Below are 18,674 nucleotides of genomic sequence, written 5' to 3'. Positions count from 1 at the left end.
TAGGTCCTCAGAGGTGATTTCTTGGTCTAGGGAGCAGGAGAATCTTTGTTTGCCTATAGCTTTGACCACCGGAGAAGGCAATGGCAACCCACTCCAGGACTCTTGCCTGGAAAATCCCATGGACGGAGGAGCCTGGTAGGCTGCAGTCCATTGGGTCCTGAGGAGCTGGACACGACTGAGTGACTTCACTTTCACTTTTCGCTTTCATGCATTGGAGAAGGAAATGGCAACCCACTCCAGTGTTCTTGCCTGGAGAATCCCAGGGACAGGGGAGCCTGGTGGGCTGCCGTCTATGGGGTCGCACAGAGTCGGACACGACTGATTCGACTTAGCAGCACCAGCAGCAGCTGTGACCACAGGACAATCTGTGGCGTGATTTAGGATGGGGGCTTCAACTGTGCCACATTGGTTCCAACCTCAGGGGAAAGTGGAGACTGAGGAAGACTAGAACTCAGTTCTGCCCAGGGGGGCAGCAGGTGATTGCCTGCTAATAAAAATGTGAACCCCGAAAGTGTAGTGAGCTGACTGGCTGGCAACACTGTGCACACATCACACCCGGGGTCGGGGGCAGGTAATATCCCCAGAGGGGGAGAACAACCAGAGATCTGCCTTGGGACCCCTTCTTCGCCCTAGGAAGATTTCTACCTGTATCCTTTCTCTGTGGAGAAGGAAATGGCAACCCACTCCAGTATTCTTGCCTGGAAAATCCCATGGATGGAGGAACCTGGCAGGCTACAGTCCATGGGGGTGCAAAGAGTCAGACACGACTGAGCGATTTCTCTCCACTTCACTTCGTTTCTCTGCAGCACACCAGTGAACACAATAACTTTCTGAGTCCTTCACAAGCTGTCACATATGAGAGACAGTCTGTGTACTCGATCTTGCAATTTGACTCAGTACACAAACAGGAGGCTGGACTGCCAGTACCGGCTGGCCAGGAGAAGCACGACCAAGGTGACAGTCTGAGGAGCGACTGCCACCTTAAAGGCCAAGATGGGGTCCAGGAGGACCCGCCACCTTCAGGGCAAGGACCAGACCCTACTGCAAGAAGACTCAGACGGACCCCAGGACGCTCCCACCTTCAGGGTCTGCAGGGTGTGGTATGACCATAAGTCTCAATGTCCGAGGATGCTCCTTGGGGCGGCACCGACATAACTTTCTGGAAATCTACTCCTTAGCGCTTACTAAGGTTCCTGATGCTGTGCCTAGGTAACTTAACTGAGGCCTGCTCCCAGGAACTCGCTGAGATTCACTCTGGCTCGCCTGGTCACTCCTGCCGTGGGGTTGGCTCAGGGAAGCGGCCGCTCCGTGCCGGGCAGGCCCAGGCCCCTTGGAAGCTGGAGCCTGCGGGGAAGGACCCGTGGAGGCCCCAGGCTGCAGGCGGCCGGATGTGCAGCGACCGCCTGGACCACAAACCACCGGCAGGTGCGAATCCTTTCCTTCCATCAGCGCGCTCTCCAGCGCCCCCTGCCGACCACCTCGCGGTCGTGCCGGCCGGAGGAGGAAAAGCACCCAAGGCCCCCACGCGGTTCGCCAAGGAGGCGGAGACCGTCTGTCCTGACGCACCTGGTGAAGCAGCCTGGCAGCCCGCTGCCGCCGCTGCCGCCGCTGCCTGGTGGCCCCTGCAGCCATGGCCAGGACCTCTTTCCACCAGGGTCCTTGTTTTAGCTCTCCTTGAATTAGACACGATTGTTTTAATTCATGCAGTACGTGATTATTTGTGCTTTCTTTTTTTCTTTTCCTTTTTTTCTTTTATTCACACGCTCTTTCTCTACCATGTTTCCTGAATGCCACTCTTCAGGTCTTGAGTAACATTCCTGCTTGTTCGCAGTACCTCAAGAATTAATTCTCTCAGTGAGGGTCAGTGAGGGGGAAACCCCACAATCTCGGCCAGGGGAAGTGTTTGCTCTTACTTCTGAAGGGCTGTTTAGGTAGGAACAGAGTTCGAAGTCCACCACTATTTTCCCTCAGCACAAAAAAAAAAAAAAAACACTACTGCATCGTATTCGGATGTGTATTGCACCTAATGAGAAGTTTATGATTATCCTAATTTGACTTTTAGTATGAACACTTTAATTTCTCTTTTAGAAACGTGTTTTGTGTCTTAAATATTCTCTCACTTTACCATGATTGTTTCTGTGAGGACTTGTTTTAATTAACTTGTGTAGAACGGAGTATGCTTTTTCATTCTGGAATTCATATCTTTCTTTAATACTGGAAAATTCTCAACTATTTAAAAACAATTCTAATTATCCCTAATTTTTCCTTTTGGAACTCTTAACAGACATGGACACACAAAAAACTCCTATTAAACTTTTTTTAAATTGTGGTACAATACATATAAAATTTACCTGTATATTTTGGCCACGTCCCAGCAGTGAAAATCTAGAGTCTGAACCACTGGATCACCAGGAGATTCCCCAAATTTGCCATTTTTTAGGTGTACAGTTCAGTGGTGTTAAGTACATTCATATTGTTGTGAATGTACATCACTACCATCCAGCTGGTATTTCATCTTGTTAAACTGAAATTCTGCCCTCATTAAACATAATCTGTCCAATCTCCCCTCCCCCAGCTCCTGGCAACCACTATTCACTTTCTGTCTTTATGATTTTGACATATAAATGGAATTATATGGAATCTGTCTTTTTGTAACTAGAGGCAATGGCAACCCACTCCAGTACTCTTGCCTTGAAAATCCCATGGACTGAGGAGCCTGGTAGGCTGCACTCCAGGGGGTCACAAAGAATCGGACACGACTGAGCAACTTCACTTTCACTTTACTTCACTTAGCATAATGTCCTCAAGGTTCATCCATGCCTTATTTTTTTTACTTTTTCTTGCCTAATTTATCTGGCAATTTGGGAAAAGAACAGTCTTTTCAACAAGTGATTCTTAGACTACTATCTATGTGGATATCTACGTGGAAAGCAATGAACTTTGTACATTTTTACAAGTGGTTTATATACAAAAATTAACTAAAAAAACAAAATCACTCAAAATGGATTAATGACCTAAATGAAAAAGCTAAAACTCTAAAACTCTCAGAAGAAAACATGGAGTACATTTTCATGACCTTGGATTTGCCAAGGATTTTTGAGCAATGAACAATTAAATAATTTGAACTTCATCAAAATTAAATACTTGTGCATCAAAGGCAATTACCAAAAAAGTGAAAAGACAGCCCACAGAATTCAAGAAAATAGTTGCAAATCGTATATCTAATAAAGTCTAGTATCCAGAATATATGAAGAACTCTTAAAATTCGACCATCAAAAGACTCTTGAATCCATCAAAGAAAATCACTTCTTTTTATAAGAGCTATCATAATGAGCTCATGGTTTTAAACATATCTGATGTGTTTCAGTCTATTGAGCTTCTTTTATTTACTGCTCAGTTTGCCTTATCTTTGTCAAGCAGGAGCCTCTTCACTTTAGCTTTCAAGCACTTCAAACACAATGCCACTCGTGTCTTCACTACCTCGGTGACACGATGCTCTGGCTCCTAGTGTACATTTCCCACCCAAGACAGGAAATCAGTCATGCAGCCCTGGCTCTTCAATAGACAGAGCAAGGAAATCCCTGTCTCTGTCTACATTCCCTCCACTGCAAAGAGGAAACACTTCCTGAGTTCACATCCATACTGTCAGTTTAGGACTAAAGGTGTTCACTTAACCTAGTCAATTGTATATCTGTGCTTTCTTTTTTTTTCACACTGAAAATAATTATTCTAATACATATTAGGAGTGATATAAACAGGCTATAACTCCTCTTATGCTGTAGCCCATAATATTCATAAAACAGATTTAGAATAAAAATAACATGGGATTTTAATAACAGAAGTTTTTAAAAAAACATGTTTGTCTATGCTCTCCTTTAACCATTTTCTCCACAGTTTTGTTGTGTCTAGTTTGTTAGGGTGTATAGTCATTAAATAGAATTTGCCCCAATTTGCTATGTCACATATTCATTAAACACTATATTCTCTTCCTTGTATCCCAAATATATTCCGTGTTCTATATGGAAATCCAGGCTCACCATTTCTTTTTAAGTCAATCAGTGTCATTCCTACTACTCTGGTGCCCCAAAATAATTCTCCAGGAGACTTGGAAGAAAGGACTTGGGAAACAATATTCTCAGTTTTTTCCTTCAAGTTGTGGACAGTTTCTCTACATCCTTCTGACTTGAAAATTGCTTGCTGGCTATAAGATTCTTGGTTCATATTTTTCCCCTTGATTTCTTTTTTTTTTCCCCCTTGATTTCTTAACTATATTAATTGTCTTCTGTCATAAAGTATTGCCATCAAGAATCTCTGGTGACAACTAGCTTTGTTTCATTACCTGTACTTTGGGACCCAAAGAATTTTTTTTTTTAATTTTTTTTAAAAAGTCTAACAATTTAGGACTTCCCTGGTGGCTTAGTGGTAAAAATTCTCCTGCCAGTGCGGAAGACACAGCTTCAGTTCCTGATCCAGGGAGATCCCACATGCTGAGGAGAAACTAAGTCTGTGCACTGCAGCTCCTGAGCTTGCGCTCTAGAGCCTGGGATCCGAATAAGAGAAGCCACTCCACTGAGAAGCCCACACAGTGCAGAGAGTAGCCCAACCTCGCCACAACTAGAGCAATGCCTGCTCAGCAACAAAGATCCAGCACAACCAACACAGCCAAAAAATAAATAAATACATAAAAATAAATGAACAAATAATTCATTTAAAAGTCTAAATTAAAAAAAAATATGTTTTTATGTTTGTCATTCAGGGTCAATTTTCCTAGATGCAGAGTTTATCCTTTCAGTTTTTAAATGTTGGTACAAAATTTTCTTGAAATACATATATTTCTTGTACTTATTTTTCCTCTATATGTATATTTATTTTTAGCCATGCCATGTGACATGTGAGATCCCTAACCAGGGATGGAAGCCATAACCCCAGCATTGGGAGCACTGTTTTAACCACCAGTGAAGTCCCTTGAATTATATCTTAAAATATTTATTCCTTGCTCTAATTTCGCTTCCGTGACTTTGGCTGCATTCCTACCTGTGGAGCCTTGTCTGACTGTCTTCTCTATCAGCAATTCCTCTTAAGTATTTTCTGTCCTTCTTCACTACTTATTTGTTTTTTGTCTTTTTCTCTTCTATAAGAACTTCTCACATTCATTTTTGTTCTAGTTCTTTTTTTGTTTCTGAGGTGATTCTTTTCCGAATTCTGTTACCTGATTCCTGATTTCTCTGGTTTTTATTTACATTGTTTTTCAATTCTTTATAATGTCTTCTATCCAGTTGTGAAATACTAGGCTGTTGTTTCTGTTTTGTAAGCACGCAATCCTTTCATTTTCTGTGTGGAACTTGTCTTGTTTCTTCTCTATTTTTTGAAAATATTAACTTTGCATAAGATTCAGCATGGATATGTTTCAGTTAATTTATTTTTACATTCTGTAAATAAAAGTTTCCCAAACTGTAAGAGATGTAATTCAGTATTGTTTTTCTAACTTTACAGCTCTATGGCGCCATCTTCTGTTGCCTTTCGATTCAGTTCAGTTGAGTCTCAGTCGTGTCCGACACTTGGCAACCCCATGGACGGCAGCATGCCAGGCTTCCCTGTCCATCACCAACTCCTGGAGTTTACTCAAACTCATGTCGATTGAGTCGGTGATGCCATCCAACCATCTCATCTGTCATCCACTTCTCCTCCTGCCTTCAGTCTTTCCCATCATCAGGGTCTTTTCAAATGAGTCTGTTCTTCACACCAAATGGACAAAGTATTGGAGTTTCAGCTTCAGCATCAATCCTTCCAATGAATATTCAGGACTGATTTCCTTTAGGATGGACTGGTTGGATCTCCTTGCAGTCCAAGGGACTCTCAAGAGTCTTCTCCAACACCACAGTTCAAAAACATCAATTCTTCGGTGCTCAGCTTTCTTTACAGTCCAACTCTCACATCCATACATGACTACTGGAAAAACCATAGCTTTGACTAGGCAGACCTTTGCTGGCAAAGTAATGTCTCTGCTTTTTAATATGCTATCTAAGTTGGTCATAACTTTTCTTTTAAGGAGTCTCTTAATTTAATGGCTGCATTCATCATCTGCAGTGATTTTGGAGCCCCCCAAAATAAAGTCTGTCACTGTTTCCATTGCTTCCCCATCTATTTGCCATGAAGTGATGGGACCAGATGCCATGATCTTAGTTTTCTGAATGTTGAGCTTTAAGCCAACATTTTCACTCTCCTCTTTCACTTTCATCAAGAGACTCTTTAGTTTTTCTTCACTTTCTGCTGTAAGTGTGCTGTCATCTGTATATCTGAGGTTATTGATATTTCTCCTGGCAATTTTGATTCCAGCTTGTGCTTCATCCAGTCCAGCTGGATGAAGAACATCCAGTTTCTCATGATGTACTCTACTCTACATATAAGTTAAATAAGCAGGGTGACAATATAGAGCCTTGACATACTCCTTTCCCGATTTGGAACCAGTCTGTTGTTCCATAAGTGTTTCTTACTGTTGCTTCTTGACCTGCATACAGATTTCTCAGGAGGCAGGTGAGGTGGTCTGATATTTACAAATATCGGGTGGTCATCTCTTTAAGAATTTTCCAGTTTGTTGTGATCCACACAGTCAAAGGCTTTGGCATAGTCAGTAAAGCAATAAAGTCTGTTGCCTTTATGAAAAGCTAAAAATTAAAAGGCCACTGACTTTCTGAGATCCCACCCTGCCTCTCACTCCACCCTGTTTTACCTGGGGTCTCTTTTTCCTTTTCATCCTTTGTTTCTGAGCTGCTTAAATTTTTAACACTCCTGTTGTCATTGTTGTTCAGTCACTATGTTGTGTCTGACTCTTTGTGACCCCATGGACAGGCTCCTCTGCCTTCTACCAACTCCCAGAGCTTACTCAGATTCATTTGCATTGAGTCAGTGACGCTATCTAACTATCTTGTTCTCTGTCACCCCCTTTTCCTCCTGCTTTCGATCTTTCACAGCAACAGGGTCTTTTCCAATGAGTCGGCTCTTGGCATCAGGTGGATAAAGTATTGGAGCTTCAGCTTCAGTATTAGTCCTTCCAATGAATATTCAGGATTGATTTCCTTTAGAATTGACTGGTTTGATCTCCTGCAGTTTAGTTCCCATGCAGCAACTAAAGATCCCACGTGTCACAGCCAAGGCCTGGTGCAGTCAAATACATACATAAATAAAAATAAATACTAAAAAGATAAAAATAAAATGTCCTCCAGTTGCTGAGTTTCTTATGGTGCTCACTGATACAGGATTCAGTACCAGGAAGTAGGTGCAACTCAGAAGGGTTGGAGGAGTGAAAACTAGGCTGTGATGGCTAATTTAACGCCTGAGCTTCTCCAGATAATGGGAGTGCCCAAATATTTGGTTACACATTATTCTGAGTGTGTGTGGTTTTTTTTTAATTTATTTATTTTGGCTGTGCTGGGTTTTCATTGCTGCTCAAGCCTTCTCTAGTTGCCACCTGCTGTGCGGGGTTCTCATTGCGATGGCTTCTCTTGTTTCCAAGCATGAGCTCTAGGGTGCTCAGGCTTCAGTAGTTGCAGCACGTGGGTTCAGTAGTTGTGGCTTCCAGACTCTAAGACTCCAACTCCAGACTCCAACTACTAAGACTCAGTAGTTGTGGTGCACAGGCTTAGTTGCTCCACGGCATGTGGAATCTTTCTGGATCAAGGATGGGACCCGTGTGTCCCCAGAATTGGCAGGCGGATTCTCAACCACTGAACCACCAGGGAAGTGCTCTGAGTGCGTCTTGAAAGGTGTTTCTGGATCAGGTTGCTGTTTGAGCTGGCTGTCTAAAAACAGCAGACCTTCCCCCCAGTGAAGGTGGACCTCAGCCAATGTGCTGAAGGCCCAGATATATAAAAGGCTAAGTGAGGGAAGCTTCCACCTTCCAGACTGTCTTCCACTAGGGATGTTGGTCTTCACCTGTCTTAGGACTAGGACTCAGAGTGGAAGTTATAGCATCTCACTGTTCCCAGGCCCCAGGATCTGGACTAGACTTAGACCATGACCTCTCCTCTTTTCAGGCCTGTAGCTGTCCTGTCCACTGTCTCTGGCTGCCAGCCTGCTGACTGCAGATAGTCACTGAGCCAATACCTTAAGATCTCTCTATCTCTGTTTCTTTCCACCTATCCTATTAGTTCTGTTTCTCTAGAGAACCCTGACCAACAGATTTTGGTATCCACTGGTTCTATAGGAGAAGAGTATTAAGGGTGAGTTTTCTGAATGGGTTCTGGGGTTTCTGAAATTGGCCCCTAATCTAATTATATAAAGATGCTGTTGACTATTTCCAGTAGTTAAGAGTTTCCTAATAGTCCATGGTGTGATTTGGTGATAGAGATGCACAAAGTTTCTCCACTGACTACTTGTAACTGACCGCTTATAAGAAGCAAGGAAGTAAATGACTGTGTATGTGATATTTTAAGCATTTATCTTTGTAGCCTCAGAGCTAAGATGGCGGAAAAGAAAAGCACAGTCTTGTCCTGTGATTTGCAGCTTATCACCCTGCAACCTGGACGGCCAGTCTGGCAGTGTATTTGCTGTTGACCTGAAGGCGCTGCTTTGGGAGGATGGGAATGCTGCATGGTGGGGTGAAAGTGTGTAGGAAGACCTTGGGGAAAGTGGGGACTCTGAGCCCCAGGTGCTGATGAATCTTTTTGGACAGATGGAGAGCCCCCATCCCCCAGGGGAAGTAACTCCCCCTACCCCACCTGCCACAACTAGAGAAGCCTCTGTTCCACCATACAGAGTCTGCCCAGCACGCCCCCCCCCCAAAAAAAAACTGATTAGATCTAATAGACTAATGGACTCAGTGATCAAAACACTTGTAATAAAGAAAATTAGATGTCTTTTCTAGTGATTTCTTAATTCATTCTATAGAGCTACCACAATCTGATACCAAAGCAGGACAAAGACACATAAGAAAACTAAAGACTAATATCTTTTGTTGCTGTTGTTCACTTGCTAGGTTGTGTCTGACTCTTGCAACCACATGAACTGCAGCACACCAGCCTTCCCTGTCCTTCACTATCTCACAGGGTTTTCCCAAACTCATGTCCACTGAGTTGGTGATGCTACCTAACCATCTTAGATATTATCTAACCATCTGCAGCACCCCCTTTCCTCCTGCCTTCAATCTTTCCCAGAAACAGGGTCTTTTCCAATGAGTTGGCCCTTGTCATCAGATGGCTAAAGTATTGGAGCTTCAGCTTCAGCATCAGTCCTCCCAATGAATATTCAGGACTGATTTTCTTTAGGATTGACTGATTTAATTTCCTCCCAGTCCAAAGGACTCACAAATCTTCTCCAACACCACAATTTGAAAACATCAATTCTTCCACACTCAGCTGTCTTTATGGTTCAGCTCTCACATTCCTACATGATTAGTGGAAAAACCATAGCCTTGACTTTATGGGCCTTTGTTGGCAAAGCGATGTCTTTGCTTTTTAATAGGCTGTCTAGGTGTGTCATGGTTTTCCTTCCAAGCAACTGTCTTTTAATTTCATGGCTGCAGTCACTGTTTGCAGCGTTTTTGGAGCCCAAGAAAATAAAATCTGTCTCTGCTTCCACTTTTTCCCCTTTTTCCACTTTTTGCCATGAAGTGATGGGACTGGATGCCAAGATCTTAGGTTTTTTTATGTTGTGTTTTAAGCCATCTTTTTTACTCTCTTTTACCCTCATCAAGAGGCTCTTTAGTTCCTCTACACTTTCTGCCATAAGGATGGTATCATCTGGATGTTTGAGGTTGTTGATATTTCTCCTGGCAATCTTAATTCCAGCTTGTGATTCATCCAGCCTGGCATTTCTCATGATATATTCTGTGTATAGGTTAAATAAGCAGGGTTACAATATACAGCTTTGACATATTCTTTTCCCAATTTTGAACCAGTCCATTGTCCCATGTCTGGTTCTAACTGTTGCTGCTTGACCTGCACATAGGTTTCTCAGGAGACAGGTAAGGTGGTCTGGTATTCCCATGTCTTTAAGAATTTTCAATAGTTTTGTTGTGATCTGTAGTTTTGTTGTGATGCACACAAAGGCTTTATCATAGTCAGGGAAGCAGAAGCAGGTGTTTTTCTGGAACTCCTTTGCTTTCTCCATAAGAATGTTGTAAATTTGACCTCTGGTTCCTATGCCTCTTCAAAACCCAGAATTGTGAGTGAAGTAGAAAAGGATAGCTTTATTGCTTTGCCAGGTGAAGGGAGATGAAGGGAGACACTCTTGGCTTCTGCCTGGAAAACTATGTGTTTCCACCCCAGAGAACCTGATGAGGGTTTTTGTAACAGTGGATCAAAGATGGCATCTATGACAAGACTAGGGTGTGACAAGACTATGTATGTGTATGCTCAGTCATGTCCAACTCTTTGCAACCCCATGGACTGTAGCCGTACAGCCTCCTCTTGTCGATGGAATTTTCCAAGCAAGAATGCTGAAATGGGCTGTCATTTCCAGGGGATCGTCCCAGCCCAGGGATTGAACCTGAGTCTCTCACATCTCCTGCGTTGGCAGCAGATTCTTTACCACTAGCACCACCTGGGAGTCTCATCTCAGGTGATCAGTCACCTAATGAGGAGCTTCTCTGGTTCCTTTTGTCTTGTCTCAGGTGGTTTTTTGGCTGCTCCTCCCTTGGTTAGCAACTGTTCAAATCCACCCTTTGGAACTCAAGGTAGGTCATGGAGGCTGGAGTCTTGCCTACAAGAAATGGGAAACTGAAAGGCCTCCATGCCTGGGAGCCTCACAAATCCCCCCTCGGTTTCGTACTGGCATAAAAAACCTATAAACAAGTGGAAGAAATAAAGAGCCCAGTATAAACCCTCACCAATGCTGTCAAGTGACTTGCAAGGGGGCCAAGACCACCTCAGTAATATTGTAACAGCCTTTTAATAGACAAAATTCTCCCAAAATTGACTTCAGTAGTGAGGGAAGCCAGCCTCCTGAGCTAGGCCCCATCTTAACAGAAATTTAATCCATCTTTTTCTAACTCCTTTTCAAGAAAGCTGCAAGTTCAACTGCCAGCAATTCCTGATCCTCCAAATGCTGACGTTATAACACAAATTATTGTCCATTTGGAGACACTCCTGCTTGGTAGACACTGGCTTATCTCATTGTGTCCAGCATTGCAGCACCTCCATGGTGCTCAGAGAGGCAGGGATGACAGCCCAGCTGTCCACTGAAAACCCTTCTACAGCAAGTCTCTCACCCCCTAGCTGCGCATCACATTGCGTCCAGCCCAGCTGTAAGGGATGGCTTCTATACTGATATTTTCCTCACCAATTCTCTGGGCCAGAGTTGCTGCTCAGTAATTTTCCTGCTGTGGGATATGGAGGAATATCCTAGGAAAGACTATCAGATAATGTCCAAGTCTAGACATCTGTTCTAGAGCTACTTTTCAGTGAAGTAAAAAATGACTATTAGCAAACACTCATTAGCTATGTGAATGGCAAAGGTATTCACCTCAGTGTAACCCTTTTTTTCAGCTTCTATGTCAGGAATCAAAAAACACAAGGAGGGTTTCAAGAGAGTCTTTTTAAAATTCTAAGCATGATTTGTGTTTGTTAGATGGAATGAGGGCCTCTCCAGTGAGCAACAATAAGGTATTTGAAAATCTTAGTCTCTTCTATGCTTTTTAATTCTCAAAGTCCAACATGTACAAGTATAACATGGAAGAATGTCTTTGTAATATTATTTTCCAAATACTTTTCCAAAAAGTATTTATCATGAAGACAGTTTGCTTCAGGCTTTTCCAGAATTAAAGGATTGTATCGTATGCAATTTTTCCCATAAAATAACCTCATCACATGAATCTTAGAAAGAACATTTAGTGGTTTTGGTACACATAATATTTTATTCTTGTCTGCTCATTTAATCATAGATTGTACTATTAAGAAGCTTATTTTTGCAGATGAGGGATTTTCTAAGTCAGGAGAAGTCATATAATTTTTTTTCAAAAGAAGAGAAAGAACTTGAAAAGCATTGATGAGTAGTCTGCCAAGTAAAAAAGGTTCTTAGTTTCTTTCCTAGTATCTAGTAATTTCTATAATTCATATATTTACTAGATCTTTTTTTTTTGGCCACATGCACGTGGGATCTTAGTTTCCATGACCAGAGATGGAATCTGTGTCCCCTGTGCTCTGAGTCCTGACCACTGAACAGCCAGGGAATTCCCTGAAATCATTCTTTTGTTATGCACCTTATCTAGGGCCACTATCCTGTTTTCTCCATCCTGAATCCCTCAGGAGACAGGAGACCTTAGGGTGGGGGTGGGGCAGCAGTCCCTGAGAACTTTATCACTACATCCTTTGTATACTAACATGACATTTTTTGTCCACATGACCCAAGTTAACCTTCCACTTTGACATTTTGACAAAAGAAAAAATGTATCTGGATTAGCTTTAAAACATTTTCTCATAAGTATTTAATCTACTAGATAAAGTGAACATACTCAGTGGTGTAAAACATTTTGTGATCCCGTTGACTGTAGCCTGCCAGGCTACTCTATTCATGGAATTCTCCAGGTAAGAATACTGGAGTGGGCTGCCATTTGTTTCTCCAGGGGATCTTCCCAACCCAGGGATCAAATCCAGGTCTCCCACATTGCAGATACTTGACCCTCTGAGCCACCAGAGAAGCCCTTAGTAGGAATACAAACTGGTAGATGAATGCAAATAAAATTTACATATGCTATGATCTCATTCTTTTCTTTTAATTTTTTTTCAAATTAATTTCAAAAAATTTCAATTAATTAAAAAATTTCAAAAAAATTAAAAGAAAAGAATGAGATCACAGTATATGTAAATTTTACTTGCATTCATCTACCAGATTGTATTCCAACTATTCATATATGAGAGTAACTAACTCTTTCCTCATATTTCATCAGCACTGGTTGTTAACAGTTTTGGCTGAAGCAAAAAGTTAAGAAGAACTAAAGAGCCTCTTGATGAAAGTGAAAGAGGAGAGTGAAAAAGTTGGCTTAAGACTCAACATTCAGAAAACTAAGATCATGGCATCTGGTCCCATCACTTCATGGCAAATAGATGGGGAAACAATGGAAACAGTGACAGACTTTATTTTGGGGGCTCCAAAATCACTGCAGATGGTGACTGCAGCCATGAAATTAAAAGACCCTCCTTGGAAGAAAAGTTATGACCAACCTAGACAGCATATTTAAAAGCAGAGACATTACTTTGCCAGCAAAGGTCTGTCTAGTCAAAGCTATGGTTTTTCCAGTAGTCATGTATGGATATGAGAGTTGGACTATAAAGAAAGCTGAGAACCAAAGAATTGATGCTTTTGAACTGTGGTGTTGGAGAAGACTCTTGAGAGTCCCTTGGACTACAAGGAGATCCAACTAGTCCATTCTAAAGGAAATCAGTCCTGAATATTCATTGGAAGGTCTGATGCTGAAGCTGAAACTCCAATACTTTGTACACATGATGCAAAGAACTGACTCATCTGAAAAGACCCTGATGCTGGGGAAGATTTAAGGTGGGAGAAGAGGCAGATGACAGAGGATGAGATGGTTGGATGGCATCACTGACTCGATGGACATGAGTTTGAGTAAGCTCCAGGAGTTGGTGATGGACAGGGAAGCCTAGCGTGCTGCAGTCCATGGGGTCGCAAAGAGTTGGACATGACTGAGCGACTGAACTGAACTGAACTGAAGAAGCAAAAAATTGTTGAGAAGTTAAAAATTGTGTAATTTTTGTTCCAGGATGCTCACTGAAGCTAAATTTGTGACAGTAAAAAATTGAAAATACCCTAAACAGTAATCACTATATGAGTAATTGCAAATTAGGGAATATACTTATTATGAAGGTGAAAGTGGTAGTCGCTCAGTTGTGTCCAACTCTGTGTGACCTCATGGACTGTAGCCCACCAGGTTCCTCTGTCCATGGGATTCTCTAAGCAAGAATACTGGAGTGGGTAACCATTCCCTTCTCCAGGGGATTGTCCCAACCCAGGGATGGAACCTGGGTCTCCTGCATTGCAGGCAGATGCTTTACCATCTGAACCACCATGGAAGCCCATTTATTATGGAATACCTACTACTAGGCATGAAAATGAAAGAGATGGAACTACAGGGTTTTTTCCCCCAACCTCTGGTAGTACATAGGCCCTTGTGCCAGGACAGTATTATAATAGTACATCAAGGCTTTCAACTCTGATTACAACCCCATATGATAAAAATGGACTATCATCATACCTAACTTGTGTTAAGAACAAAATTTAGCTGTGTAAATTTGGAGAGCTAATTGGTTTTTTCAGTGATTCATGAACTGGGTAGCATCCATTTTAGGAGACAGCAGGGCCCTCTGAGGGAGCTGTGCAGAACAGAAGCTTTTTATAAGCTGTAGGGCGGGGCAAGGAAGTCATAGCAAAAGGAAAGAAAGGGTTATTTGGGGCCAGGACATCGTTTTTTGGGCAAAAGGACTGGTTTAATCCTGCAGACTGTCTCTCCTTCCTCTGGGTAGGGGTGGGGAAAGTGTGAGGATTAGAGAGGACCCACATGAAAGTTATTTCATTGGTGCCAACCAGAAAACTTCAAACTGATTGATTAAGATTACATTTTTAGGGAAGGTTGAAACTGAAATTAGATTAGGTATTTAATCTAGGTTGTACCATTGGCTTTAGCACAAGTGATGCCATTTTGGGCCTATAATTTTTCCCTTTGACAGCTACAAATGAGAGAAGCAAGGCAGTATGGCATAGCAGTAGTGTGGACTACAAAGCAGCAATTAAAAAGGATTAGGTGGACCTATTAATATTTGTACTGATCTGGAACACATCTGTACTATATGGCTAGCTGAAAAAGCCAATGTGAGAGTGAGAAATGATAGGATTCCACTTGATATTTTAAGAATATGAATGTTTATGTAAACATACCTGTGTAAACACAGAACCAAATACAGAATATTATTTAATTCATAATATGGACTTGAAAGATTTGTGAAGAGGGTTCCAACTGATGTCTTAGTATCTAATTTGTGTATATGTGTGTGTTAGTCTCTCAGCTGTGTCTGACTCTGTGCAGTCCCTTGGACTGTAGTCCATCGGGCACCTCCGTCCATGAGATTTTCCAGGCAAGACTACTGGAGTGGGCTATTATTTCCCTCTTCAAGTATCTAATTTAACTAATTTTAAAGGAAAGAAAGGAAAAAAAAAAGAGGGGGAAGGAAAAGAAATAAAATATATGAAATAGGGTACACCCTTGGAACTTCCCTGGTGGAACAGTGGTTAAGACTCCACGCTTCTAATGCACAGGGGCGTGAATTAGATCCCTGGTTGGGGAACTAAGATTCCACAGGCTACAAGGCCAAAAAATAAAGTTCATCCTTAATGGTAAGCCAAAACTGGGGGTTAGGCCATGTGTTAAGCAGTTGTTTTCTTCCATACAGTGATACAGAGAAGAAAATTATTAATCTACTCAGATTTTGGAAGCAATTCAAAGCCAAGACTTTCCCTTACTTTATATAAATAAAGTCGTTAATTTTTCTCCAGTCATGCTACATTACACACTGGTCACTACGACACCAGCTTCCTGTCCATCCTTTACTTGCTGTACTAACTGGTCTCCAGATTTTTTTCTGAAAACAACAAATGATTTTGTTTCTTAAGCCCATTAGTTTCTCTAATCTTCATTTAGCTTCTCCATGTTTCTGTAAGAGAAGCCCACTAGACTATACTACAAATGGCTTGGGGCCATTTACTCAGTTCCAATTAAATTTCTCCAGGTAGAAACAGACATTTTTTCAGTGCATTTGGGGATTAAAATGCATATTTTCCCAGAGGGATGCTATAACCTACTCCCACTGTAAACTGTAGGACATGCTCTGTATTAGGAAAAATTTTATGAACTATATAATAGAAATAAATTAGGAAGTCCCCGGTGGCTCAGTGGTAAAGAATCTACCTGACAATGCAGGAGACACAGGTTTGATTCTGGAATCAGAAGATCTCTTGGAGAAGGAAATAGCAACCCACTCCAGTATTTTGGCCTGGGAAATCTCATGGACAGAGAAGCCTGGCAAGCAACAGTCCATGGGGTTGCAAAGAGTCAGAAACAACTGAGCAACCAAGCAGCAGCAACAGCAGTGTATACATGTCAATACTACTCTCTGAATACATACGCCCTCCTTCCTCCACTGTGTCCTTAAGTCTGTTCTCTAAGTCTGCACCTCTATTCCTGCCCTGCAAATACATTCATCAGTACCATTTTTCTAGATGCCATATATATGCATTAATATATGATATTTGTTTTTCTCTTTCTGACTTAATCCACTCTGTATGACAGGCTCTAAGTTCATCCACATCACTTCAGCTGAGTCAATTTCATTCTTCTTTATGACTGAGTAATATTCCACCGATGGGAATACCAGACCACCTTACCTGTCTCCTGAGAAACCTGTATGCAGGTCAAAAGCAAAAATTAGAACTGGACATTGAACAACACACTGGTTCCAAATTGGGAAACGAGTACATCAAGGTTATATGTTGTCACCCTCCTATTGTCACAAAGAAGATTTAACTTCTATGCAGAGTATATCATGCAAAATTCCGGGATGGATGAAGCACAAGCTGGAATCAAGATCACTGGAAGAAATATCAATAACCTCAGATATGAACATGACACCACCCTTATAGCAGAAAGTGAAGAGCCTCTTGATGAAGGTGAAAGAAGAGAGTGAAAAAGCTGGCTTAAAACTCAGCATTCAAAAAACAAACATCATGGCATCTGGTCCCATCACTTCATGGAAAATAGATGGGGAAAAAATGGAAACAGAGACAGACTTTATTTTCCTGGGCTCCAAAATCACTGAAGATGGTGACTCCAGCCATGAAATTAAAAGACGCTTGCTCCTTGGAAGAAAAGCTGTGACCAACTTAGTGTTTAAAAAACAGAGACATTACTTTGCCAACAAAGGTCCATCTAGTCTAAGGTACGATTTTTCCAGTAGTCATGTATGGATGTGAGAGTTGGACTATAAAGAAAGCTGAAAACCAAAGAATTGATGCTTTTGAGGTGTGGTGTTGGAGAATACTCTAGAGAGTCCCTTGGACTGCAAGGAGATCAAATCAGTCAATCCTAAAGGAAATCAGTTAAGTTCAGTTCAGTCACTCAGTCGCGTCCAACTCTTTGTGACCCTGTGGACCATGCCAGGCCTCCCTGTCCATCACCAACTTCCAGAGCTTGCTCAAACTCATGTCCATTGAGACAGTGATGGAGTCGGTGATCCCATCCAACTATGTCATCCTCTGTCGTCCCCATCTCCTCCTTCCTTCAAACTTTTCTTTCCTAGCATAAGTGTCTTTTCTAATGAGTCAGCTCTTCACATCAGGTGGCCAAAGTATTGGAGTTTCAGTTTCAATATCAGTCCTTCCAATGAATATTCAGGACTGATTTCTTTTAGGATGGACTGGTTGGATCTCCTTGGAGTCCAAGGGGCTCTCAAGAGTCTTCTTTTTTTTTTCCATTGATTTATGTATTTTTATTTGGAAATGTTTATACCAGTACAGTGAAACTAAATTTTAGACACTGGATGTCATTAGCTTGGATATCGTTAGTTTATTATAAAAGAGAAACATGGAAATTATTTACATGATGAAAGATTTCAGAACTTTAGTGGAATGGGCAGCTTCACGTGATGCCATTTCAAAAGAGTCTTCTTTAACACCACAGTTCAAAAGCATCAATTCTTCTGCACTCAGCTTTCTTTACAGTCCAACTCTCACATCCATACATGACTACTTATAAAACCATAGCCTTGACTAGACGGACATTTGCTGGAAAGTAATGTCTCTGCTTTTTAATATGCTGTTCAGGTTGGTCATAGTTTTTCTACCAAGGATGGTCTTTTAATTCCATGGCTGCAGTCACCATCTACAGCGATTTTGGAGCCTCCAAAAAAAAGTCTGTCACTGTTTCCATTGTTTCCCCATCTATTTGCCATGAAGTGATGGGACCAGATGCCATGATCTTAGTTTTCTGAATGTTGAGTTTTAAGCCAACATTTTCACTCTCCTCTTTCACTTTCATAAAGAGGCTCTTTAGTTCTTTGCTTTCTGCCATAAGGGTGGTGTCATCTGCATATCTGAGATTATTGCTATTTCTCTTGGCAATCTTGATTCCAGGTTGTGCTTCATCCAGCCCGGCGTTTCTCATGATGTACTCTGCATATAAGTTAAATAAACAGGGTGACAATACACAGCCTTGATGTACTCCTTTCCCTATTTGGAACCAGTCTGTTGTTCCATGTCCAGTTCTAACTGTTGCTTCCTGACCTGCGTACAGATTTCTCAAGAGGCAGGTCAAGTAGTCTGGTATTCCCATCTTTTTCAGAATTTTCCACAGCTTGTGGTGATCCACATAGTCAAAGGATTTGGCATAGTCAATAAAGCAGAAATAGATGTTTTCCTGGAACTCTCTTGCTTTTTTGATAATCCAACGGATGTTGGCAATTTGATCTCTGGTTCCTCTTCCTTTTCTAAAACCAGCTTGAACATCTGGAAGTTTACGGTTCATGTATTGCTGAAGCCTGGCTTGGAGAATTTTGAGCATTACTTTACTAGCGTGTGAGATGAATGCAATTGTGCGATAGTTTGAGCATTCTTTGGCATTGCCTTTCTTTGGGAGTGGAATGGAAACCGACCTTTCCAGTCCTGTGGCCCTG

This window comes from Bos indicus, chromosome 12 (assembly GCF_029378745.1).
Source record: "Bos indicus isolate NIAB-ARS_2022 breed Sahiwal x Tharparkar chromosome 12, NIAB-ARS_B.indTharparkar_mat_pri_1.0, whole genome shotgun sequence".
Lineage (NCBI taxonomy): Eukaryota > Metazoa > Chordata > Mammalia > Artiodactyla > Bovidae > Bos > Bos indicus.
This window is presented reverse-complemented; position numbering follows the sequence as displayed.